Raw genomic sequence first — 15,628 nt, forward strand, 5'->3', positions numbered from 1 at the left:
ATTGATCTAAAAATCAAGAAGTGGAAGAATTCATTATAACTAATTAATAACATTAATGATAATTAATAATACTAACAGCTATGGTTTAGTGTAATTCCTTTTATTTGTAGAATTTTCAGCAATGTTTCATAAACATTATCAATTGCAATTATAGGAAAAGAATCACAGAAAAGAAAACATCATTTCACTTGAAAGCACATTATGTTAAATGCACTATTTGCTGCAAGAGAACAGCTCCATTGGCATTAACAGTTATATCCAAAAATTAAATTAAATTACAATAAAATAAATTAGTTAATAAAATATTTTTAAATATAAAATTAGTAATTACAATTTACAGAACTCATGAATGGTGTATATTAGTCAGTATAACTTTCCAAAATTGAAAAAGTTTAGTGCATTCATTTTTGTTAAAGTTTGGATTGTGAATGTGTGCTTAACAGTTTTCTTTATATAGTCTTTTCAGAAGAAAATAACTTTTATATAATACTTTGGTCTTGTTCCAAAGAATCTAGTCTTGTAGATAATATGTGGCTTGCTAAACTGGATTTATTGACTTCTATTAGTGAAATATATTATTATTATTATTATTATTATTATGATTCAGGCCTCCATGGAGTCAAAAGACTCACTGTGGGAGGCCCATCCTAGAAAACACATCATACCACTCGTTGACAGTTCATGTTCTCACCACTATCAGACAGTGCATTCCATGGTTCAACCACCCTCCATGCAAAGAAACCACTCCTCACATACTCTTGCTCACAGCTTCCTAACATAACTTCCAGGGATAGCCCTTGTCCTTGCTCCTACCCCCCCCCCCCCCCTGTTTCACTGAGCAAAAGAACTCCCCAGTGTCAACCCTGTAACTACCACTCAACAGTTTAAAAGTCTCAATCATATCACTTCTTATTCTTCTATCTAAAACTCTGCAGTCCATATTCCCTCAGACTGTCTTCATATCATCTTTGTTATCTGCCCCTGAACCCTTTCCACAGTTAATTTATCCCCTTCAAATCATGGGGACCAAATTTGAGAACAGTAGTCTAAGTGTGGTCTGATCAGGACTTTATACAATTGAATGACAACTCTTTTATCTCTACAGGGAAGCATCCTTCTCAGTATTGCAGCTATCCTCTGGGTTATCTTCACCACCTTTGCAATATGTTCCCTGAATTTCAGATTTCTATCAATCATCACTCCCCAGATCCCTTGCCTTCTCTACTTCCTCCAGTACAGTTTCTCCAACAGAGTATGCAGCCTTCCATCTATGTATCCCAAACTTCAACACTTTACATTTTTTGCATTAAACTTATATACACCCATGTGTCCAGTTTATTCAAATCCTCTTCAAGGCTACCACATTTGCATTATTACTAATAACCCTTCCCAGCTTCACATCATCTGCACACAACTGAATACCCCCCCCCCCACACACACACAATCCACTGATATAAAGGTTAAACAATACAGGTCCCAGTACTGTGAGATCCCATTTGTAACCTTCTACCTCCATGATATTCCCCCCTGCCAATACACAACTCTCTGATACTACTTATCAGGTAGCTAATCCTGAATCCAGTTCACTAATTTGACATCTGAACCCATGTGCTGCAACTTAAATATCAGCTTATCATGTGGTACCCTGTCAAATGCCTTTCTAAAATCAAAAAAAAAAAAAAAAAAAAAAAAGCAGAATATTCCTTTTCCTCATCAATCGCTCTTATCACTTTATCAAAAAAGGCAATTATATTACTAAAGCAAGAGTGCCCCTTAACAAATTCACGTTGACTCTCACAGATAACATTACCCTTATCTGCCCAATGCTGTATATCTTCCCTCACTAATTTCTCCAAGATTTTAACAACTACTGTTGGAACACAAACTGTTTTATAATTTGACACTTCTCCTATGGAATTTTAGAAAAACTATTTAATAGTTTTTTCCATAATGAAGATGTTAACTTGGAAATATGCTCTCCGTAAAGCAAATGAATTGATCTAAAAATCAAGACATAAGTGGAAGAATTCATTATAACTAATTAATAACGAAACACATTAATTTAATTCTTTCTATTTAGGGAATTTTTTGTAAAATTTGTAGAAGGCTGTGTTTCATAGCTGAAAATATGATATCATGATGTATATGATAGTATAATGATAGTACTACATGAAAAGTATACACAATTCCTATTACCAGATTTTCTCCTTTTATTTGCTAAAACTCAATATTGTCAGATCTTATGTTTTAGTCTTTTAAGACAGCGGTTCCCAAACTGGGCAGCGGCCACCTTGGGAGCCACAAGTTTTGTTGAGGGAGCCGTGAATAATGAAAGCAAATTTAAAATGTTTTAAGACTAAGTGGTTCTTTTTTTTTAATCTTAAAAGAAACGCGTTTAATTTTTATTATTTATTATTTCTTTTATGTATTTTTTATATTTTAATGGAAAAAATCATGCATTGGTGTTCGTTCACAAATTTTGCTTCCTGCGTATTTCAGCGCTTAATGAATATTAGTAAATATATCATCATCATCATCAAATTCCTGCCATGTACCCTCAAGGGGTGTACAGGATATGATAGTAGTACATGAAAAAAATTACATCATTACTAACTTCCTATCTACAATTTTCCTCCAAATCAGTCTGTTACTTGTCAAGGCTTCGACATTATCAGATCTTATATTTCTATCATCTAAGGCACTTTGTTCCGTATCAATCCACCTATATCTTGGTCTTCCTCTGGGTCGTTTTCCTGCCAACCTGGCAGTGAACACTTGTTTTGCTAATCTTTCTTCGCCCATTCTGTTTAAGTGACCATACCACCTGAGATTAGCTCTGCTAATGCATTCTTGGATGTTGACAATGTCAAGTTCTTTCCTAATATCATCATTTTTAATATGATATTGCCATTGATGCCATCTGTTCATGCCTATAATCTTTCTCAGGACTCTCATATCTGCGGTCTCTAGTCTTTGGTCAAGTGTTTTACTTCTGACTCAGATCCATAAGTTAAAACTGGTTTGAAAACACTGTCCATAAGTTTGGGAAGCACTGCTCTAGAAGATGTGCTTTACATTTATGGAAAATACTAAGGAAAGTGGCCTGGGGCTTGCCCAACCTTTACTACGAGTTGCCCATAAGGCACTACTTATGCTTGCATCCGCCGAAACTTTTAGTTTCTATATATTCGGCACAAAACTCACGAAATTCTGGCATCAAATGCCAATGTATTTTGCTAACCCTTTCTCTCCCATTCTGCTTAATGACATACCACCTGAGATTGGCTCTACACGCATATTCCTGAATGCTAATAGCGTAGAGCCCATCTCAGGTGGTATGTCATTAAGAAGAATGGGAGAGAAAGGATTAGAATGAATTAGAAATATTCATTCCTGATATTATCCTTTGTAATATGATTCTGTAATTCATGCTGTTCACTCCTCTAATTTTTCTCATGAATCTCACATCTGTGGTTTGTAGTTTTTGAGCAACTCTTTATTTCTAATCCAGTGCTCTGGTCCATAAATTAAAATTTATTTAACGCCATCTTAAGTAGCACTCCTAAATTAGCTAAAACTAGTGTTTTAGCTAATTTAGGAGTGCTACTTAATAAACAATGCCATTTATATGCTTTATACTAATGCCAGGAGTATCCGGAATAAGGGAGAGGAATTGGTGGCACAGATAGCATCAGCCTGGCCAAAAATTATTGCGATCACTGAGACGTGGTTGACAGAAGGGGATATAACAACCGGAATAGAAGTCGCTGGGTATAGCATTTTTCGTCAGGATAGGAGGGGAAAGCGTGGTGGTAGGGTACTGCTTATGATATGTGATGATCTCTGTCCTCTAAGAGTGGAGAATTTGGAAGGAAGTGAGACAAATGATTTTGAGAGCGTATGGTGTGAGGTAGAGGTAAGCAAGACAGGATATTTAGTGGGGTGTTGCTACAGACCCAGGAGCACAGAGGATGGGGACCAGGAGATGTTTAGACAGCTAAGTTTGGCAAGTGCAAGAAGAATGATTGTTATGGGAGATTTTAACTTCAGTAGTATAAATTGGAGAGAGGAAGATGCATGTAGCAATAGGGGAATGGAATTTCTAGAATTCTTGAGAGACAAATGTCTTAGGCAACATGTAACAGAGGGAACAAGAGGTTCAAGAGTTTTGGATTTGGTTATAGCATCAGAAGAGTTGATAATAACTGAGTTGACATCTCTCCCACCAGTTGGAGAGAGTGACCATATGGTGTTGACTTGGAAAATGAATAGACATGCAGGAGTATCAAAGAGATGGGAACTTATGTGGAATTATAAGGCAGGTGATTATAATAGTCTTAGACGTCAACTTCGGGAGGTTTCATGGAGGGAGGAATTGAAAGGCCGGGATATCACTAGTGCGTGGGAAATTGTGAAAGAATATTTGTTATCAGCAATGGTAAGTTGTATACCACGAGTGAAGAAGAGGACACAATTTGGAGTAAAGTGGATGACAAACAATATTAAACAGGAATTGCATGCGAAAAAGAGGTTATGGAAGAGATATAAGGAGACAGGTGAAGAGATGCATGAGGAATATGTCTCCTCTAAACTTTAACATACCGTCTACCACCTCTCCTAAATCTCTAGCATCATCTATTTCCTGGAGTACAGCACCATCAATGTGATAAATGGCTTGTAATCTATTTATCCCAAAATTCAGGAGTATCAAAGAGAAGGAGCATATGTGGAATTATACGGCAGGTGATTATAATAGTCTTAGACATCAACTTGGGTGGAGGGAGGAATTTTAAGGCCAGGATATCATTAGTGCTTGGGAAATTGTGAAGAAATATATTTGTTAGCAGCAATAGTAAGCTGTATTCCATAAGTGAAGAAGAGGACACAATTTGGGGTAAAGTGGATGACAAACAATATTAAACAGGAACTGCATGTGAAAAAGAGGCTATGGAAGAGATATAAGGAGACAGGTGAAGAGAAGATTCATGAAGAATATAAGACACAGGCCAGGAAAATGACTAGTATGGTAAGGAAGGTGAAACTGGAATATGAGATGAGATTGGCCCTAAGATCTGAAGAAAATCCTAGGGAATTTTTTAGCTATGTGGCCAGTAGGAGGAGAAATGACTGTGGAAGAATGATATTGTGGGATAAAAATGGGAATAGAGTGACTGATGCAGAGGACATAGTGGAATTGTTCAATGAACACTTTATTGGAGTATTTCATCCTAGAGGAGTCAGTTGTAATGCTAGAGGGATAGGACTGGTTCGAGGTCTGGAGGTACAGGAGGAGAGTGTGTTTCAGATACTGAGTACTCTGGATGTCAGTAAAGCTGTGGGACTGGATGGTATTTCACCACGAGTTTTGAGAGAATGTGCTAGGGAATTGACAGTGCCTTTAACGTGGCTTTTCAATGAAAGTCTGGCTTTGGCAAAGGTGCCCAGGGAATGGAAGGAAGGTAAGATAGTGCCATTGCATAAGGGTGGTAACAGACTGGAAGTGTCTAATTATAGGCCAGTCTGTGTGTCATCAGTAGTTGTTAAGATCTTGGAGAAAGTAGTGAGGGACCGTATACAGCATTGGGCAGATGAGGATAATGTTATCTGTGAGAATCAACATGGATTTGTGAAAGGATGCTCTTGTTTTAGCAATATGCTAGCCTTTCATAATAAAGTTACAAGAACATTAGATGAGGGAAAGGCATATACTGCAATTTTCTTAGACTTGGCGAAGGCATTTGACAGGGTGCCACATGATAAGCTGATATTTAAGTTGCAGCACATGGGTCTGGATGTCAGATTGGTCAACTGGATTCAGGATTGGCTGTCTGGTAGGTATCAGAGAGTTGTGTATGGTGGAGCAGTTTCCTGGAGGCAGTGGGTTACAAGTGGGGTTCCCACAGGGCTCAGTACTGGGACCTATATTGTTTAACCTTTATATCAGTGACATTGTCAGTGGATTGCAAGGGGATATTCAGTTGTTTGCAGATGATGCAAAGCTGGGAAGGATTATTAGTAATAGTGCAGTTGTGGTAGCCCTGCAAAAGGATTTGAATAAGCTAGATAGATGGGCAAATGAATGGGGGTGTCAGTTTAATGCAGCAAAATGTAAGGTCTTGAGGTTTGGGAAATATCAATAGGATGCTGCATACACTATGGGAGTGGTTATACTGGAGGAAGTAGGGGAGACAAGAGATCTGGGGTTGATGATTGATAGAAACCTGAAGTTTAGGGGACATATTGCAAAGGTGGTGAAGGTAACACAGAGGATTGCTGCTATTATGAGAAGGACACTGACCTGCAGAGATAAGAGGGTTATCATTCCGTTGTATTTGTCTCTGATCAGACCACACTTAGACTAATGTTCTCAGATTTGGTCCCCAGGATTTGAAGGGGATAAATTAACTGTGGAAAGGATACAAAGACGGATGACAAAGATGCTTTCAGGACTGTACAATAATAGTTATGAGGATCAGCTGAGAGAATGTGGACTACAGAGTTTGGTGGATAGAAGGAGAGGTGATATGATTGAGACTTTTAAACTGTTGAGAGGTGGTTACAGGGTTAACACTGGGGAGTTCTTTTGCTTGGTTGAACAGCGGAAAGGAGTGATGACAAGAGGCCATCCCTGGAAGTTACGAAAGGAAACTGTGAGCAAGAGGGTAAGGAGTGGTTTCTTTGTGTGGAGGGTGGTTGAGCTGTGGAATGCATTGCCTGATGGAGTGGTGGGAGCGAGAACGGTCAGTGAGTTTAAAGAGTGGTATGATATACTTTGTGTTTCTCAGGGGGGAACTCTCCTCGATGAGTCTTGATAGACTTTATGTCTTAGGAAGGACCTCCCTTGATGAGTCTTTTGACTCCTTGGAGGCCTGAATAATAATAGTAATAATAATTTAGCTAATTTAGGTGTGTTGCTACAGACCTATAGTTTAGTTGCAGGGGATGATGAAATGCATTGCCAAATTTATCCTGATGGATACTAAACAAATGATCATTATAGGTGATATTTAAACATTGATTGGGTAAGAGAAATCTCATAATAAGAACAAAGCAGAATTTATTAAGTTGTGAGACAACTTTCTCAAGTGGCATATGAAAGGAGTTCAAGGTCAAAGAGTGTCAGATTTATTCATAGCATCAGAAGGAGTCTCTGTTAAGAATATGACTATTTGTCTACCAGTTGGTGACACTGATCATATTGTGCTTTCCTGAGGAGTAACTAATTATATCATCATCATTATCATCAAATTCTTGCCATGTACCCTCAAGGGGTGCACAGGATATGATAGTACTACATGAAAAAAATTACATCATTATTAATTTCCTATCTACAATTTTCCTCCAAATCAGTCTGTTACTTGTCAAGACTCCAACATTATCAGATCTTATATTTCTATCGTCTAAAGCTTTGTACCGTATCAATCCACCTATAACTTGGTCTTCCTCTGGGTCGTTTTGCTGCCAACCTGGCAGAGAACAATTGTTTTGATAATCTTTCCTCGCCCATTCTGTTTAAGTGACCATACCACCTGAGATTAGCTCTGCTAACACATTCCTGGATGCTGACAATGTCAAGTTCTTTCCTAATATCCTCGTTTTTAATATGATATTGCCATTGATGCCATCTGTTCATGCCTATAATCTTTCTCAGGACTCTCATATCTGTGGTCTCTAGTCTTTGGTCATTTTTTTTCTTCTGACCCAGCTCTCAGATCCATAAGTTAAAACTGGTTTGAACACTGTCTTGTATAGCTAATTTAGTGTTCCAACTAATTTCTCTCTTATTCCATATGAACTTATTCAATTGACTTCACACCATACCAGCTTTGCTGATTCTGTTGTCTATTTCTATATTTAATTTACCATCTTCAGTAAAAATCGTGCCTAAATAGCTGAAATGTTTTACTTGTTCCACAGGTTCTCCATTCACAACACAGTTGACATTTTCAATGATTCTGCCTATTTTCATTGTCTTTGTCTTTTTATTGCTGACCTTCATACCATATCTATTACAACAGCTATTCAATTTAGTCAGAGAATCTTCCAGACTTGTAGCGGATTTATTTAGAAGTATAACATCGTCTGCATAAAGCAAAGAGCTGACATTAACATCTGCAATTTTGATATCATGTTTAATACCACTTTCCTTCATAATGTGATCCATATAGATAATGAATAACAGAGGGGATAATGTACATCCTTGTCTCACACCAGATTTAACATTAAACCATCTTCCTGTACTTCCTTCAATTCTAACTGCTGACTTACAACTCAAATAAAGACTAAGTATTGCTTGATATAATGCCCCATTGACACCATATAACTGCAGCATATTGAATAGCTTCTCTCTTGGCAGCTTGTCATATGCCTTTTCCAAATCAAAAAAACTTAAATACAGATCTTTGTTATATTCCCATGCTTTCTCGACTATTTGTCGTAAAGTGAAGATCTGATCCTGACAGCCTCTATTTGCCCTGAATCCAGCTTGTTCTTCACCAAGCTTTTCTTCTACAATTCTACTCAATCATTTCTCAATTATACTTGCATAGATCTTGCCAGGAACACTCAGTAGGGAAATACCTCTGTAATTTTCACACTCAGTTTTATTTCCCTTTTTATATATGGGTACTATGAGAGCTCTACTCCAATCATCGGGAATTCGTCCCTCTATCCAGGCTTTCTGAACTATGCAGTGCAGCCATTGTAAGACTCTTATACCACCATACTTCAGCATTTCTGGTCGAATACCATCTACTCCTGCTGCCTTTCCACATTTCAAGCCTTTGATGGCTTTTTCTACTTCAAGTATGGATATGTATTCCTGACTGCATGCCTGGTCAGTGTTTTTTACCACTGTGCTGTCATCACTGCTTGTTTCATTTAGCAGTTTTTCAAAGTAATTACTCCATACTTCGAGGATATCTTTTTCTCCCGTTTTCATGTCACCTTTATCATCTCTAATTCCTTTTACAGCACTCTTTCCTCCATTTTTAAGCTTCTTCAACAACCTCCAGAATAGTTTGCCACCTTCTTGATATTTATTTTCTATATTCTTGCCAAAGTCCTCCCATGACTTTTGTTTAGCTAGTTTTACATAGTGTTTAGCATTCTTGCATTTGTCTGTATGTTCTCTAAGAGCACAAGCTGACTTATTTGACAGGAACTTTTGATATGCTTTCTTCTTTTTCTTCACTGCCTCTTTAACTTCCTGTGTCCACCAGGGAGTTCTGATTTTTTCATCCTTACAGACAACCTCACCACATGCCTCTATGGCAGAATCAATCAATGTTTTCTTCAGAGTTTGCCACTGAATCTCCAAAGTTTGATTCCTGTTCTCAAACTCTTTCATTTTCTCTTCAATAATCTTTGTGTATTTTAGTCTACAGTTCACATCTGAGAGCTGCTCAACTTTTATTCGCTTTAAAACTTTCTTACATGTTATTCTTTTCAATATTAAATTCAATTTTATCCTGCTCAAGACTAAATAGTGATCACTTCCAATTTCAAATCCTCTGTGCACTCTGGTGTCCTGCACCGGGGAGTAAACATCACTATAGTTCGCCCACCGATTTGAGGTCCCTCGACACTTCTGCGCATCTCAGAAAAAGAAGAATCCATTCCGATAATAGGGTAATCTGTCCGTATAGTGGGATGAGTTGTTTATTATTACTGGTCGGAAAATTAACTTCTCTTTTATGATTATTGTAGTTAACTATGTTGCTTGTATAACAGTTGGAAAATTTTACCTATAAAGCACGTGATTTCGCGTGTTGGCGACCAATTCAGATGTCCTTCATTTTTTTCTCCCCTTCAGCATGAATCGACTATTCTTGGAAAGACGCGAAGCAGGGACCTGGAAACGGTGGGCGAACTATATCAACAATAACATAGTCAATGAGACTTTTCTTATTCCTAGCCTCTTCTCTCCATGTGAATTTGTGCACATTTTTATGTTGGAACATGGCGTTAGTAATAACCAGTCCATGTCCTGAGCAGAAATCCAACAGATATTTGCCATTATTATTAGCTTTGCTCTTTTCTCCAAATTTTCCCAAAATATTTTTGTATGTCTCACAATCATTTCCTACTCTGCTATTTAGATCCCCAACAAGGACCAACTTTTCATTTTTCATTGTGTCTGTTGCTTTTTCTAAAGCCTCAAAAAATTCCTCCACTTCTACCTTAGTAGAACCTTTTTCTACCTTAGTAGAACCTTCTGTGGGACCATAGGCATAAATAAGTCTCATTGTCCAGTTCCCCATTCTCATATTTGCCCATATTACTCTACTTGAAACTGACTGCCATTCAAGAAGATTAGCCTCATATTTAGTGTTGAATACTATGGCTACGCCTTCTTATACATGATTGTCATTGCCTGAATATAACATTTTGTATTTATTGGTCAGAAAGATCTCACCAGTTTTGGTCTTTTTTGTTTCAGTCACCCCTATTATGTCAATCTGGTATTTATCTAATTCCTCAGCTAGCTCCATTTCTTTGCCATTCAGGCTTCTTGTGTTGATAGTACCGATCTTTAACTCTGGTGATGTTGAGTTGGGGTGTGTTTTCAGATTTGTTCCAGTAGCTGACTTTTCGCTGTTCGCCATGGTTCCCTGGCGAAAACAACGGGGGCCTTGTTTAACCGGGCGACGCCCCAGCCGGCATGAAATTTTGTCATGTTGTGCCATCATTTTTTATTTTGGTTTAACCAATAAGAATACAATTTGGTCGGCTAAATCCCAAATTGCCAGCCCATCCTCGTTCGTTCAGTATCCAAGTAGATACCCAACAGGGTGCACCACGAGAATGTGAGGATTGGACATTAGGTCAGAAGCCCTGGTCGGTTCTCCGCATTCCGTTAAAGGCTATGTGGAGGTTTCTTCTCAGTTATACAGCTTTGACGCTTAAGCACCCCAACTAATTATATAGATGTTCCAATTAGGACATGTTACATGCCAAACTACACAGCTGGAAATTATGATCAACTATGGGGAATACTATGATTGCTGAGTGGAAAAGATATCAGCAATGCATGAGAATCTTTAAAAAAAGGGCTTAAAGGACCTTTTCCAACATATCCTCTTGCATCAAGGTAGAGATGCAAGAGGAAAATAGGGCCAGTGGTTTTGAGGCAGTATGGTGTGAGATAGAGGTGAATAGAATCAAATACTTGATGGGATGTTGTTATAGACCTGGTAATGTGGATGGTGGTGATAGTGAAATGTATAGTCAAATAAGCCAAGCAAATAAGAAAAGGGTGATCATTATGGGTGATTTTTATTATGGCAATATAGACTGGAATGAAGATAGCAACCAGAAGTAAAGAAAATGAGTTTCTTGAGTTTTTGAGGGATAACTACCTCAGACAGTATGTAACAGAGGGCACACGAGGATTAAGGGTCTTGGATTTGGTCATCTCATCGGAGGATGTAATTATCAATGAGGTGTCAAATCATTTGCCAATTGGTGAAAGTGACAATGAGGTGATTACCTGGGTGGTTGCCAGCAGTGCAAGGACCCCTGTGAAAAAAGGGTATATGTGGACATACAAGGGGGTGATTATGAAGAGCTCAGGAGACAGCTTGCAGGTGTAGCATGGAATGAGGAGTTAGCTGGAAAAGAGATCAATGCAGCTTGGGGGATTTTCAAAAACTATTTAGTAGATGCAATGTCTAAATGTATTCCAAGGGTGAGAAGGTTAAATAAGGTAGGTATGAGATGGATGATAAAGAGATTAAGCATGCAATAGAGAGAAAAAGGGCATTGTGGAGGCAGCATAAGAGAAGTGGAAGTAACCAATTTCATGAGGTCTACAAAGACCAGGCAAGGAGGGTGACTTGGTTGGTGAGAGTAGCTAAAGAGAGGTATGAACAGCAGTTAGCTAATGAAGCCAAAAAGAATCCTAGGGAGTTCTTTCGATATATAGCCAGCAAAAGAAAGAATGATTATGGAAGGATGACATTGATTGGAGGAAATGGTATAAGGAGAGCTGTTGCAGAATGTGTAGTGGAGATACTTAATGAGCAGTTCATAAAGATCTTTCAATTTTGTGAATGTGACTTCATGGAGAGATTAAGAGCAGTTGATGATGGGGAGGAGAGACTGATTGTAAGTGAGCAAGAGGTGTTTGGGGAGTTGAGTAAACTAGATGTAAATAAGGCTGTTGGACTTGATAATATATCACCGAGTATTCTGAAGGAATGTGCCAGAGAGTTGACACCTGCCTTGACATATTTTTTTAATACAAGTCTTGCACTTGGTCAAGTTCCTAAGGAATGGAAGGAGGGCAAGATTGTGCCACTTCATAAAGGAGGTGATCGAACTCAAGCATCAAACTATAGGCCTATCTGTGTGTCAGGTGTTGTGGTTAAGTTGTTGGAGAAGCTTGTGAGAAGTAGGATCCAGAGTTGGGTTTACAACAATGGTATAATTTTACTTTAACATGCAGAGACGCACAAGTTGTTGTTCCTCTGTATCGAGCCTTGATAAGACCCCATCTGGACTTCTGTGCCCAGTTATGGGCACCAAGGTTTCTTCGTGATGGGGAGGAAGTGGAGAGGGTCCAGAGACGAGTGACCAAGATGATAGCAGGTCTGTGGAATGAACCTTATGAGAATAGGTTGAAGATTTGTGGGTTGCAGAAATTGGACGATAGGCGAAGGAGGAGTGATATGATTGAGACATTCAAATTACTGAAGGGTTTTTATAAGATTGATCCAGAAGATATTTTTGAAAATATGATTGGTGGTGGGAGGACTAGGGACCATGCATGGAAGCTGGACAAGAGCGTGGTTGACAAGGGTGTTAGAGCTAGGTTCTTTACTTGGAGAGTGGTAAATGAGTGGAATAAGCTTCCAGAGTCTGTTGTGGGTGCTACGACCATGAATGAGTTCAAGGCAAGGTATGATAGATACTGTGTGAATGTTGAATAGTTGTTCTTGACATAATGTTAGGGCCTCCCTCGATGAGTCTGTCGACCCCTTGGAGTTTCCCAGAACAATAATAATAATCTTTGATGGACAGCATGGATTTGCTAAAGGGAGGTCATGTTTTAGTAATCTACTTACTTATTACAATGAAGTGACTGCTTACTTGGACAGAGGAGAAGGATACACAGTAATATACTTGGATTTCGCAAAAGCTTTTGATAGAGTACCTCATGATAAGTTGACAGTCAAACTAGAGCAGATGGAGTTGGATATTAGATTAGTGCATTGGATTGGAGACTGGCTATCTGATAGGTATCAACAAGTTGTGTATGGGGGGTGCAATATCCAGGAAAAGGAAAGTCACTAGTGGAGTGCCTCAGGGGTCTGTTTTAGGGCCATTACTATTTAACTTGTATATTAACGATATTGGCGAAGATTTGGATGGAGATATTCAGTTGTTTGCAGATGATGCAAAGTTGGGACGTACCATAAAGAGTTGTGAAGATGTTGTGGCTTTGCAAGAAGACTTGAATAAATTGAGTGATTGGGCATGCAAATGGGGATGTGAGTTCAATGTTGCAAAATGTAAGGTTTTAAAATTTGGAAAACAAAGATGGGATGCAGAATTTATGCTTGGTGAGAATGTATTGTTGGAAGTAGAGGAAATAAGAGATCTGGGGGTGATAGTGGATAAGGATCTAAAATTTAGGGGACACATCGTTAAAATTGTGAAGACAATACAAAGACTTCTGGGAATGATGCGGAGAACAATGACGTGTAGAAGTAGGGAGATTCTTGTTCCATTGTATAAGGCTTTGATTAGGCCACACATGGACTATTGTGCCCAGATTTGGTCACCTGATTTTCAGAAGGATGAAGAGATGTTGGAAAGGGTCCAAAGGCGACTGACTAAGGTAGTTTCTGGCCTCTGGAATGTTGAGTATGAGGAAAGATTGAAAAGATGTAATTTGCAGAGTCTAGCGGAGAGAAGGAAGAGGGGAGATATGATAGAGACCTACAAGTTGGTAAGGGGTTGTTGTAGGATCAATGGTGGAGAAGTTCTACGGAGAATAGTGGAAGATCAGGGGAGAACCAGAGGTTAATCCTGGAAACTGTATAAGGAGGGTGTGAGTAGGGGAGTGAGAGGCAGGTTTTTTTCATGCAGAGTTGTGAGTGATTGGAATGCCTAGCCTGAGAGTGTGGTGTCTGCAAAGATTTTGAATGTGTTTAAGACACGGTATGATGAGATGTGTGTGAGATAAAAGGACCTCCTAGAAGAGTCTTTGACTCCATGGGGTCTTGTTTAATAATAATAATAATATATCCTCATCACCATGAAAACCTGGTGACCAAATCTGTGCATAATAATCCATATGAGGCCTGATCAAGGCCTGATACAGTGGAATTATAACCTCTCTATTTCTGCATGACAGGATCCTCCCATCATTGCCATTTCTGATGTGATGTCTTCACAACTTGTGCAGTATGGCCCCTGAATTTCAGGTCCTTGTCCATTATTACTCCTAGATCTCTGATCTCCTCTACTTCTGTTAAAGTTTCCCCACCAACTGTATACTTTGCATCCCATCATTGCTTACCAAATCTCAAAACCTTACACTTTGCAACATTGAACTGATAGTTCCACTTACTTGCCCATTCATCAATCTGTTCAAGTCCTTTTGTAAGGCCATAACATCTGCTTTACTCTGCATTGTTCTGCCCAGTTTTGCATCATCTGCAGGCAGCTGCATATCACTAGTTAATCCCACCCCAATATCATACAAATTGAACAACAATGGCCCCAAAACTCACCCCTGTAGCACACTACTAGTGACCTTCCTCCTTTGGGATACTGCACCCTCATATGCAACTTTCTGATACCTATCTGACAGCCAGTCACTGTTATCCATTTTCATCTGTTTCAATTTATATTAAAGCTTGTCATGTGGCAGTCTATCAAAAGCCTTTTCAAAACCTAAGTACACCACTGTATATGCATCTCCCCTAACCAAGGTATTTGTCACCTTGTTATAGTACATAAGTAAGTTAGTGAAACATGATCTCCCCTTAACATACCCATGCTACCACAGAGAATACTGCTGTTATTAACCCATTTCTCTATCGTACTTCTTGCCAATCTCTCCAGTACCTTCATCACAACTCCAGATATACAGATTGGCCTATAATTTGAAGCTACAGCCTTATCACTACCTTTATGCAGTGGAAAATTTTACCCTTCTTTCACTCCCTTGGAACCTGTGCTTTTGTAAGACTTCTATTAAACAAGCATGCCGATGCTACTGCCAATTCCCTGGAACATTCCTTTAAGATGCGTGGTGATATGTCATTAAATCTTATCGTCTTATTGACATCAATCTTATTTCCTCAAATACCTCCTGCTCACTCACAATTAAGCCATTCCCTCCTATGTCCTCTACACTTATGTTCCTCATGATTACACCCTGATCAGTATGAAGCACGCTTATTAAAAAATTTTTTAAATAAATTAAAAAAAAAGAGAGAGAAAGATCTCTTCCATCAAACTATTTACCTATTGTTCTCATGTCAGTACTGTATAAAGGTGATGCAGGCAAGGAAATTTGCTGTGATTCTTAACTGGCATAACTGAAACTGATAGTCACACCACCAGTCTTCAGAAGTATCTCCACTGCTTGTGTACAATGCGGTGTGGCATTGTC

General features: G+C 38.7%; 1 protein-coding gene across 1 annotated transcript in view; it reads left to right on the forward strand.

Annotated features, from left to right (window-relative positions):
- Positions 1-15,628, forward strand: part of LOC150106422 (uncharacterized) — a 766,385-nt gene that overhangs the window by 291,537 nt on the left and 459,220 nt on the right. The window lies entirely within an intron of this gene.

This window comes from Typopeltis vanoorti, chromosome 5 (genome assembly GCF_054136105.1).
Source record: "Typopeltis vanoorti isolate ZY-2024b chromosome 5, IOZ_Tvanoo_1.0, whole genome shotgun sequence".
Taxonomy (NCBI): Eukaryota; Metazoa; Arthropoda; class Arachnida; order Uropygi; family Thelyphonidae; genus Typopeltis; species Typopeltis vanoorti.